The sequence below is a fragment of the Beta vulgaris genome, chromosome 9 (assembly GCF_026745355.1).
Source record: "Beta vulgaris subsp. vulgaris cultivar EL10 chromosome 9, EL10.2, whole genome shotgun sequence".
Classification (NCBI taxonomy): Eukaryota; Viridiplantae; Streptophyta; class Magnoliopsida; order Caryophyllales; family Amaranthaceae; genus Beta; species Beta vulgaris.
The window spans coordinates 41,157,091-41,167,734 of record NC_079210.1 but is presented as its reverse complement, the minus strand read 5'-3'; the positions used below and the strand labels follow the sequence as shown (position 1 = coordinate 41,167,734).

The 10,644-nt window shown below is 38.1% G+C and overlaps 1 pseudogene; it reads left to right on the top strand.

Moving 5' to 3' along the window:
• The first annotated feature begins 2,208 nt into the window (after positions 1-2,208).
• On the top strand, positions 2,209-9,624 carry LOC104904170 (protein DETOXIFICATION 45, chloroplastic-like; annotated as a pseudogene).
• The last annotated feature ends 1,020 nt before the right edge of the window (positions 9,625-10,644 follow it).

Here is a 10,644-nt window from a genome sequence, read left to right as displayed (position 1 = left end):
ATGTCTCTTCAACAACCGGATGACTCTTGGTATATGGACACAGGTGCTTCCTCTCATCTCACTGCGGATCCAGGTACTCTTATCCATTCATCTAATTTGAGCACTATTCGTTCTATTTATGTTGGTAATGGTAACTCTATTCCAGTTATTGGCTCGGGTATGTCCCACCTACCCACCACAACCCGTCCCCTTACCCTTAAAAATGTCCTTTATACTCCTCAAATTATTAAAAACCTCATTTTCGTTCGTTGGTTCACTAAAGATAATCATGTTTCTACTGAATTTGACCCTAATGGCTTTTCTGTGAAGGATCTTCGGAGTGGGACTACTATCCTGAGGAACAATAGTAAGGGGGACCTTTATCCTGTCTTGCCATCCACACCTAGTGCTTCGAATCCTTCGGCTAACATCACTCACTCAGCTCATGATTTGTGGCACTAACGTCTTGGTCATCCGGGACCCAATGTCTGGATTTTCTTAGAATAAACTTGTGTATCAAATGTAATAAAGGATCAAGTTCCTATCTTTGCGATTCATGTCAAATTAGTAAACACAAAAGACTTCCTTTTTACGATTCTACTTCTACCACTATTGCTCATTTTGACATTATTCATAGTGATTTATGGACTTCTCCTTTGCTTAGTAAAAGTGGTTATAAGTATTATCTTGTGCTCATTGATGATTACACCCACTATGTATGGGTGTATCCCCTAAAATATAAGTCTGAAGCGTTTACAAAATTCTTGCAATTTAGTGCCTATGTGAGGACTCAATTTAATCTCATTGTTAAATCTTTTCAATGTGATTTGGGTCGTGAATTTGATAACACCCCATTCCACCAATTTGCTATCAAAAATGGCCTCATCTTTCGTTTTTCGTGTCCTCAAACCTCATCTCAAAATGGCAAAGCCGAACACATGATTCGCCGTCTCAATGAAATGGCTCTTGCCCTTCTCTATCATGCCTCACTTCCACCTCATTTTTGGGTCGAGTCTCTCCACACCGATGTCTATCTTCATAACATTCTCCCCATCAAGTCCCCCCGTTTCCGCTCCCCCACTTCCATTCTCTATCACAAACAACCCTCGCTCCTACGACCATCTTCGTGTGTTTGGTTGCTTGTGCTATCCGAACATCTCCTCCAAAAGGTCTCACAAACTCGCCCCTCGCTCCTCTCGTTGTGTCTTTCTTGGCTACCCATCTAATTATCGGGGCTATCGTTGCCTTGATTTAAATTCGGGCAAGGTCATCTTATCCCGTCATGTTACCTTTGATGAGAATGTTTTTCCATTTCACTCCCTTCAATCTCCTCCTCCCTCGTCCACCTCTTACACCTTCCTTGGTCCAGATTTTTCAGCCCAATTCCCTCTTACTCACTCCCATACATCCTACCCCACACGCCAGCCCACACCTCAACCCCCTCTTACTTCTCCCCGTCCCACTCCACGTCCTCCTATGGCCCGTATCCCTCTCACTGGGCCTCGCCCAGTCCCCCTACTGCTAGATCCATAAACCCCCCCTCCCCTCTTCCCTTGTCCAGCACGCAGCCCACCCCTCACCCTTACACCTCTACAGCTCTACTGCTACCCCCTAACCTCTCTCGCTCACTACCCAAACTCCTCCTCCCCACTCACCCTCATCCTCTCCGACCACCACCATCCCTCCTACCACCACCATCCCTACCACCATAGTGGTGCTATTAACCTTACCAAGAATTGCCTTAAAACATATCAAACTACTTACAAACTTAATGAGTAAAGTTCTGGTTTCCTAAATTCAACTTAAGTCAACTCAAATCAAGATTTAACCGAGTAAAGTACAAGTTTCTCTTGAGCAGACAGACATGTTCAAATAACATCACTACAATCCAACTTATCGAATAACAAATATTACAAGAAGATAGTATGTGAAGTTTTAAGAAGCTAAAATCCGAAGACTAAGTTTCAACCCTAAATATCATATGTTGGAATTATATTGATAAGTAAACTCAATTTTGGATAATTCTTTTGATTTTCTTTTAAAGTTAATTTTGCGAAATATAACAAGTTAACAATCAAAAATAGTGATTTTACTAGTTTAGAATTTTATATTGAACAAATTATTACTCCAGCTATCCTAAAGAATCAATTTTATTTATTGCTAATTTATATTGAAGTATTTATTTATTTATAAGTATCACTTATTGTAGATTTCGTATGACTCTGCCGTTCACGAATTAATTTTTACATTAAAAACAACCATCCTAAAAAAAACCCAAAACCACCTCCAGAATCCAAATGGCCCATGGGAAGGACTTAGACATGTTTTAAAAAAAAAACTTACCCCTTCGCAAACTAAAAATTCAATCTTGGAAAGACTTCGACATCAAAACCGCTTCCTCTGCAACTTCTTCATCTCTCTCATTCACTCTACAATACCCACTAAGGTATTTTCTTTCTTTCTCTACTTTTCATATCTTTTAATATCCTTATTTTTCTTTTTCTGCTTTAAGAATTTTGCTTATATCATCTTTTTTTTTTGCTGGGAATTCTCTCCCTTATTTCATACTACTAATTGCTATTTATAAGAATTCTTCTGCCAGAAATTTCCATTTGGAGTAATAAAAAATGGAAGTGATGAATTGTTGTTTTACTGGAAAATATTATTTTGCGTGATTAACTGATAATGATTAATTGAATGCGATTGTCCCCCATGTAATCTGATGTTAGAACTTAGAAGATTAAAGAACTTAATATGTTGCTTTAGTAGCGTAATTAAATATTGAATGAGTTCATAAGTAAATATCTTATCTTTCATAATTTTGTTTGTTTGATGTAATTTATTTTGCTGTTTGTTGGTACCCTTGGTATGTAGTGTCACACTGCTTTATTGCTTTAAATATACATAAATTTACCACCTCCGTTCCTTTTTAATAGTTACACTCACACTTTTCACGCATGCCGATGCACTATTTTGAGCCTTTGTATCTCTAATTTTGTATTTGTAAAAAATATAAAAAGTCGATATTCTAAAAGTACGAGACGAATCAAAGAAGACCTCACGTGACTATCTTTTCACTTAACCATAAATCACAAATGATAGTCAAAGAGAAATTTTTGAATAGTATCAAAAGTAAAAGTGTAACTATTAAAAAGGAATGGAGGTAGTATTTCTTAATCTAACAAATGCTCAAAATTTGTCATCAATTGTCAATTTCACTTCATGGGATGTTTCTATTTTGTTATTGTTGTTTCTATGTTTGAGTATGTGCGTGCGGACGCTTGTGTGTGTACAATGGAGATGGAAGTATTTTGGTAAATTATGGATCTTTGCTGCGTCTGTTTTAAGGTCTTAGGGGGGGGGGGGGGGTTGTGTAAGAGGCATTATTCATTAAGGAAGCATTGACATTAGAGGGTGAAGCTATAACTTAATACCAAAGTAAATGTTAATGAAGGATGTATCATGTGATATGTCCATGTGCCTTGGATCGATTTGAATTCAAAACATCTACTTGTCCATTTGGACGAAAAAAAAGATCTTTGATTGACATTTTACTAGTAAGCTATATTCACAATATGGCTGGGGCTGTTGGTTTATAGCCGCATCGTTATCTCTTAAAAATTGGCTAATGTAGGAAAAATTATAAATGGGAAAACATAGATTACTTTCACATTGTAAAAAATCAGAAAAGAATGTCAAAAGGCAAAGACATAATTTTAAGTAGACAAAGCCGGCTTGATGTCAATTCTCGTCCTTATTTATTGTATTTGTGGATCACAATTGTTACGTGATGTTGCTTGGTTTGAGGAGTGATCTTGTGTTTTCTCTTCAATCAAAAATATTATTGCGGTCTTTTGGAATGAATAGTTTATGGACAATGTACAATCTTTTTCGCATTTCATTGATTTTTTCATGGTTTATGTAGATTTTTTATGGGCTGAGGGACAACATAAAAAGCTTCAAGAATGACAGCTGCACAACTTTGTGGTGGTAAAATCTCAGCAGCATTTGCTAGCACTAGGAGAAGATGGAGCATGGCAAACAAGACATCTGGTTCAAATTCCATGTGCCGATCATTTGGATCTTGTTCTTCATTAGCAGCTATTCGGAAGAGATGTGAAGATGTTTCTGGACGCTAATATCTGTCTGCTGACAGAAGAAAGTTTTCTCAGGAAGCCGTTATTCGTTGTAGAAAGCCTTTTCAGAATGTGACATATAGTCTGGTGAGTTCTGATCGAATGCAGTATGGAGCCTTGTGATGTGGAGGATGATTCTCATGACTTAGTGGAAACAGTTGCCGAGGAGGCTTCTCTCAAAAAGGATGATGTTAATGGTGTAAGGTTTGAAGTTCTATGATAAATCCTTTTTGTGAAGAGTTTATGTCCATGTTGTTGTTTCATTGCCCTTCCTCCAACCCCATCTAGCATGTGTTTATACTCACAACATGAAGATAACTGTCTTTTTTTTTATATCTTTTATCTTGTTATGCTGTCAGTTTTTTTTTCTTTTATGCTATCTTCCTATATAACCCTTAGCTTCCTCTGCATGTTATATAATTTTGCTTCTTATTATGTCAATATATAATTGGTTTATTGCGCTATCACAAGCCTTTTATGGGAGTTGGACCCCCTGTATAGTTCCATTTTGTCTTAGGAGTGTAATTAGCTCATTACGTGCTTCTTTTCACCTAGGGTAGTACGACTATTGAGCCCTCGGTCTCATAACATGTGTGCCTGCTCTATGAAAAAGCTTATTTCAGATACTGTTGTTAGCTTGAATCTTTAAACTTCAGAGCTAATTTTTTATTTAAAGGAATGCATTTTTTTATATGTTAGTTTTGTCTTGTGTGACATACAGAATAAGGATAATGATAGTTTATATGTTTAAATTTCTTCATGCATTTGCAGCGAGTTCGTATTTCAGCCTCCCAATAATTGCCCCCTTAGAATGTTAAACGGGAGCTTATTATGCTTTCTTTCCACGCATTAGCTAGCCAGGCCATTGATCCTATGGCGCAGCTGATGGAGACAACTTATATTGGCAGATTAGGTTTAAAATCTAATTTCATATGTTTCCTATTTAGTGCTTTCTGTACAAGTTATTTTTCTTTTCTTCGCATTATGAGTATTGCGTTTCAAAGCTATATTATTATGTGTGCAGGAGCTGTACAACTAGCATCAGCTGGTGTTTCTATGTCAATCTTTAATATTATTTCGAAGCTATTCAACATACCACTTCTTAGTGTTGCTACTTCTTTCGTAGCGGAAGATATATCAAAGTCTTCTTCAGGTTGACATTCCAACCATTTTTGGCCACTGAATTATTATAATAACTGAATTTTGATGTATTGCATTTGCACCTTCTAGATGGTCATGAAGAGTTCGAAAGAAAACAGTTGTCATCAGTTTCTACAGCGTTGTTACTCGCTGCAGGCATTGGCATCATTGAGGCCCTAGCTTTACTCTTGGGAACTGGATTATTCCTCAGTTTGATGGGTATCTCATCATTAAGTTTTAAACAATATCATATAGTTATTGAGATCTTCATCCTTGTTTTTAAAAGGAATCCTAAACTGAAGACTCATGATGATAATTGATAGCCATGAGCCCTTTGTTATTGTTGCTGTTCGTATTTGTCATTTTATCCTTTTTCTTGCAGGATTCTCCAAAGCGAGTTCCGGCGCAGAGATTTTTATCACTTAGAGCTCTTGGTGCCCCTGCTGTAGTACTGTCATTAGCTCTTCAGGGAATCCTAAGAGGCTTCAAAGACACCAAAACCCCTGTTTTCTGTCTAGGTATGTTTTTGGCATTGCTTTTGATTTCGTTACTTAGAGCTCTTGGTGCCCCTGATGTAGTACTGTCATAGCTCGGTAGGGAATCCTAAGGGGCTTCAAGGACACCAAATCCCCTGTATTCTGTCTAGGTATGTTTTAGCATTGGTTTTGATTTTACCTCTAGGTTGATTGGACTTGGCCAGTTAAAATTCCAGTCCAAAACTAAATCTCCAGTCCTGTCCGAACTTTTTCACGTCCAAATCCACTTAGTCCAGCCACACCAGTCAGGACTCAGGACTGTATTGGACTGGACGCCGGACTTTATACTATTGCATATACACCCTATTTACTTTCTTTTGATTTTTGGTTACTCTCTTTCCCTAATTCTTTGTGCCTTTTCTTACTCCCCACCTTTTTTTCTTGATGTGTGTGTTTTATATATCAATATGCAGGCGTCGCTAATCTTGCAGCTGTTTTCATGTTCCCACTCTTTATATATTATTTTCAGATGGGTGTTACTGGAGCAGCCACTGCTACTGTTGTTTCTCAGTATGTGCACTCTTCCTGGAGTTTGTTAATCATCTTTTTTTTGGCTGAATTGGTGACCATGCTGCTTTTTTTGTGTGCAAGATATGTTGGTAGCTTCTTGATGATTTGGTTTCTTAGCAAGAGGGCAATATTATTACCTCCAAAATTGGGAGATTTGAACTTTGGAGTCTATTTGAAGTCCGGTGAGTGTCAGAAAAACTTCATGTTGTTTTGTTGTTTCACCACGCAGCATCTATTTAATATCCTAACATATTAATGGTTTTAGCTTGTAAAATTTTTTGCTTAGTTTGTGGCTTTTTATAGGGTTACATGTTTGGTATGTCATCGATTTTGCTTATACTTCTCTTTAATTTAGGTGGTTTTCTTATTGGAAGAACGCTAGCTGTTCTGATAACTATGACGATCGGGACCTCAATGGCTGCTCGTCAAGGTCCTCTAGCAATGGCTGCTCATCAAATCTGTATGCAAGTGTGGTTGGCTGTCTCTCTTCTTACTGATGCATTGGCAGCATCTGGTCAGGTACACATTTACTCTATATGTTTTCCAGTCGTCAATTTTGTCTCTGAAATAAGAATAGATATGATACCTCCATTTACCAAGCTTTTATGGACTCTTCATTTCAGGCTCTGGTAGCTAGTTCATTGTCAAGAGGTGACTATGATACAGTGAAAGAGCTAATAACCAACTTTGTGTTAAAGGTTAGGCATTACTGGTTTTGTTCTTTTATTACGAATACTTGTCTTTTACTCTGATGATTGCATGTTTGATTTTTAGCACTCAAGTATATATGCTTCACGTGGATGTGTTGATTACATTGCTTAATATTCTTTGTACTCAACTTCTCCCAGATTGGAATATTTACTGGTACCGCCTCAGCTGTGTTATTGGGACCCTCTTTTGGTTCTTTAGCGAACTTGTTCACCAAGGATTATGCTGTGTTGCAGATTGTTAAATCTGGCACTTGGGTAAGTGATATTTTCTCATGTTTATCACACTTATACATAAACGACTTATATATGGTGGTAATGGCAATGAATTTTCACGCATTTTGTGAAGAAGTCTTAATTCCAATACCCATCGTATTGAAACTTCATTCTCAAAACTAGAGATGGCCAACAGTGCGGGCCAATCCAGCCCAGCCCACCTCGTGGGTCGTATGGGCCGGGCTAGAAAAAAGCCTGGTCCAGCCCAGCTCGAACCGTGAAATTGGTGGGTGGGCCGTGGGTTAGATTTCTTGAGCCCAGCCCACTAAAGCCCACTACTAAAACCGCCCAGCCCTGACCATGAAACTGGTCCAACCCAACCCATGAACCAAACCAGCCCAATCCAAGTAAATATTGAACCAAATTATGTATATTTTAATCAAATTGAATATATTTTAATCAAATTGCATATATTATAATTCAATCAAATTTAAAAATAATGAAATTATTCATTAATATTAATATTTGTATATATTTTTAATTTATTTTAAAGATTTTAGGTAAGAATAATGAATAATTTCAATGATTAAATAATTTTGAAAAAAAATTCTCATGCCGGCCTGTCAGCCCGGTCCAGCCCATCAGACCCACGAACCATGAAAATCGGTAACAGACCGATGTGGGCCAAGATTTTTCAGCCCGCGGACCAGTCCGCCAAACCCATGAATTTCACGGTCTGGTCCTGGGCTGTGAAATCTTAACCCAACCCACTACGACCCATGGTCCGGCCCGTCCAGCCCGCACCATTGGCCATCACTACTCAAAACCACTCAATACAAACTCTAAAGTGGTAATTAATGGTAATGAAAATTAATGAATAAGAGATATTCTGGAATCGAGCAAACCCATGGACAGAAATGACTTTTTTTTTTCTGAAGAAATTACATTTTTACATATAAATTTTATTAATATTACCATCAATATTACCGCTTACTAAACTAGCCATGAGTTTCCAATTTGATTAATATGTGCAGGCTGTGGACAACCAAGAGGCCGGAACTTCAGATTAAGCATTGCAGTAGGCGGTACAATGCTGTGGCGGACCTCATGGTCAAGGCGTGTAGGACAATGGATGGAGATAGCAGTGTAACTAGTTTTTTCCCCACCCTCCCTAGTTATTGCGCAGAAAAACTTCTCTCGGATTGTAATATGTTTAACACTATTAGTTAATGAATGAAATGCCATGTTTACCAAAAAAAAAAAAACAAACTAGCCATGAGTGTTTGTTATCTAACAGCATTGTAGCATTTCATAACCCACCACTTCGTAACAGTTTGTCAGTGCAAGTGAGCCTCTCAACTCTCTAGCTTTCATTTTTGACGATCTCCAGTACGACGCTTCAGATTTCCCCTACGCTGCTTGTTCCATGGTAAGGTGGTAAGGCTTGTAGGTTTTAGAAGAATGTTTTAGTTCATTCTACTGACTTTTCTGCATGTCAGATTTTGGTAGGAGCAATATCATCCGCCTGTCTAGCTCTATGCTCCGTCAGTGATTGGTCTTCCTGGTGTATGGCTCGGACTGACTCTCTTTATGGGCTTGCGCATGGCTGCTGGATTTTTCAGGTGCCTTTCTTGTACCTGCTTGTAATATATGAGCTATAAATGTCAGGCCTAGTATCTGCTTATATTTTGTTTCAGTATTAGCAAGTGCTTTCTTTTCTAATGTCCATGACAGTTGATTTTATGTTGGTTAGTTCAATATTATTACTTATTTTCCCTGATTATATAGTATTTTGCCTCATTTTCGCAGAATTCAATCAAAGAATGGTCCATGGTGGTTCTTGCACAGAGACTCGCATTGACTTGCAGTATGCATGTTTTTTTTTGGCGTATTATCTTATGCTATATGCTTCACATTTGCGCATCTGCAAGAGTATGATTCTTTGCGAGTTTTTTTTGATATTATTTGTGTTGAGTATTAGGTGTTCAGGACTTTATTTTTATATTAATACAGTATAAGTGTGTTGAGTTTTGTTTTAATGTTAACAACACTTTCTATTACTTATCGTTAATCCTTTAAATTATTAAGTATCGGTTTAGCTAATCGACGTTGTATCTTTTAGGGGAGTAATCAACTTGATCCGACTGATATAGTTAGCAACAACAACCTAAGTGTTACAGGACATCGGTTCTTCGAGGTATTGAAGAGATCATGCATGATTTCTTCGTTTGGTTTGGGCAAAATATTCACCATAGGTAATTACTGTAAATTCCTTTCTGTAAATTGGTTCTTGTAAGCGAATAGGCACAACCATTGAGTAGAGTAATTTAACATCAGACTAGGCCAAATTAGGGTTTAAGTAATGTGTTGAAACCAAAATTTAGTAATTGTATTACATTTTGAAGGAGTAAACAAATTTTCCTTTCTTTGGTATTAAGCAATTTCTCGTTAATATTTTTGTTGGTTATTATTAGTTAGTAAAAATTGTTTTTGTGTGGAATGGATTTCTAAGGTGATGGCTTGTATCTCTAGTGTCTCTTTCACCTTTAAGGTGAATGGGGTGGTGGATGGCTCGCTTACCCCCTCTCGGGGTCTTCGTCAAGGTGATCCTATTTCCCCTTATCTGTTTCTGTTGTGTGCTGATGCTTTTTCCACTCTTATTTCCAAGGCAGCGCTAGAGAAAAAAATCCATGGTGCTAGAATCTGTCGGGGCGCCCCGCGGGTGTCCCATCTTTTCTTTGCAGATGATAGTATTCTGTTTACAAAAGCTTCCGTGCAAGAATGCTCTATGGTGGCTGATATTATCAGTAAATACGAGAGAGCATCGGGACAGAAAGTCAATTTAAGCAAAACGGAGGTTGTTTTTAGCAGAGATGTGGATGTAGTTTGTCGTAATGCTGTGGTGAATGTTCTGGGAGTGCAGGAGGTTGATAAACAGGAGAAGTATCTAGGTTTACCTACTGTCATTGGCCGCTCAAAGAAGGTGACTTTTGCTTGTATCAAGGAGAGAATTTGGAAGAAAGTGCAAGGGTGGAAAGAGAAACTATTATCTAGACCTGGTAAAGAGATTCTTATAAAATCTGTTGCCCAGGCTATACCTACATATATGATGAGTGTATTTTGTCTGCCGAGTGGGTTGATTGATGAAATTCAGTCCTTGTTGGCCCGATTTTGGTGGGGATCTACTGGGGTGGAGAGAAAGATGCATTGGCATAGTTGGGATGGCCTATGTCTTCCCAAGTCTATGGGGGGCCTTGGTTTTCGAGATTTGCATTGTTTTAACCAAGCTCTCTTGGCTAAGCAAAACTGGCGGTTATGTCAAGATGAGGTTTCTTTTCTTTATCGGGTTCTCAAAGCCCGATATTTTAAGGATGTGGGGGTCCTTGAGTCGAGAAGAGGTTACAATCCAAGCTTTACCTG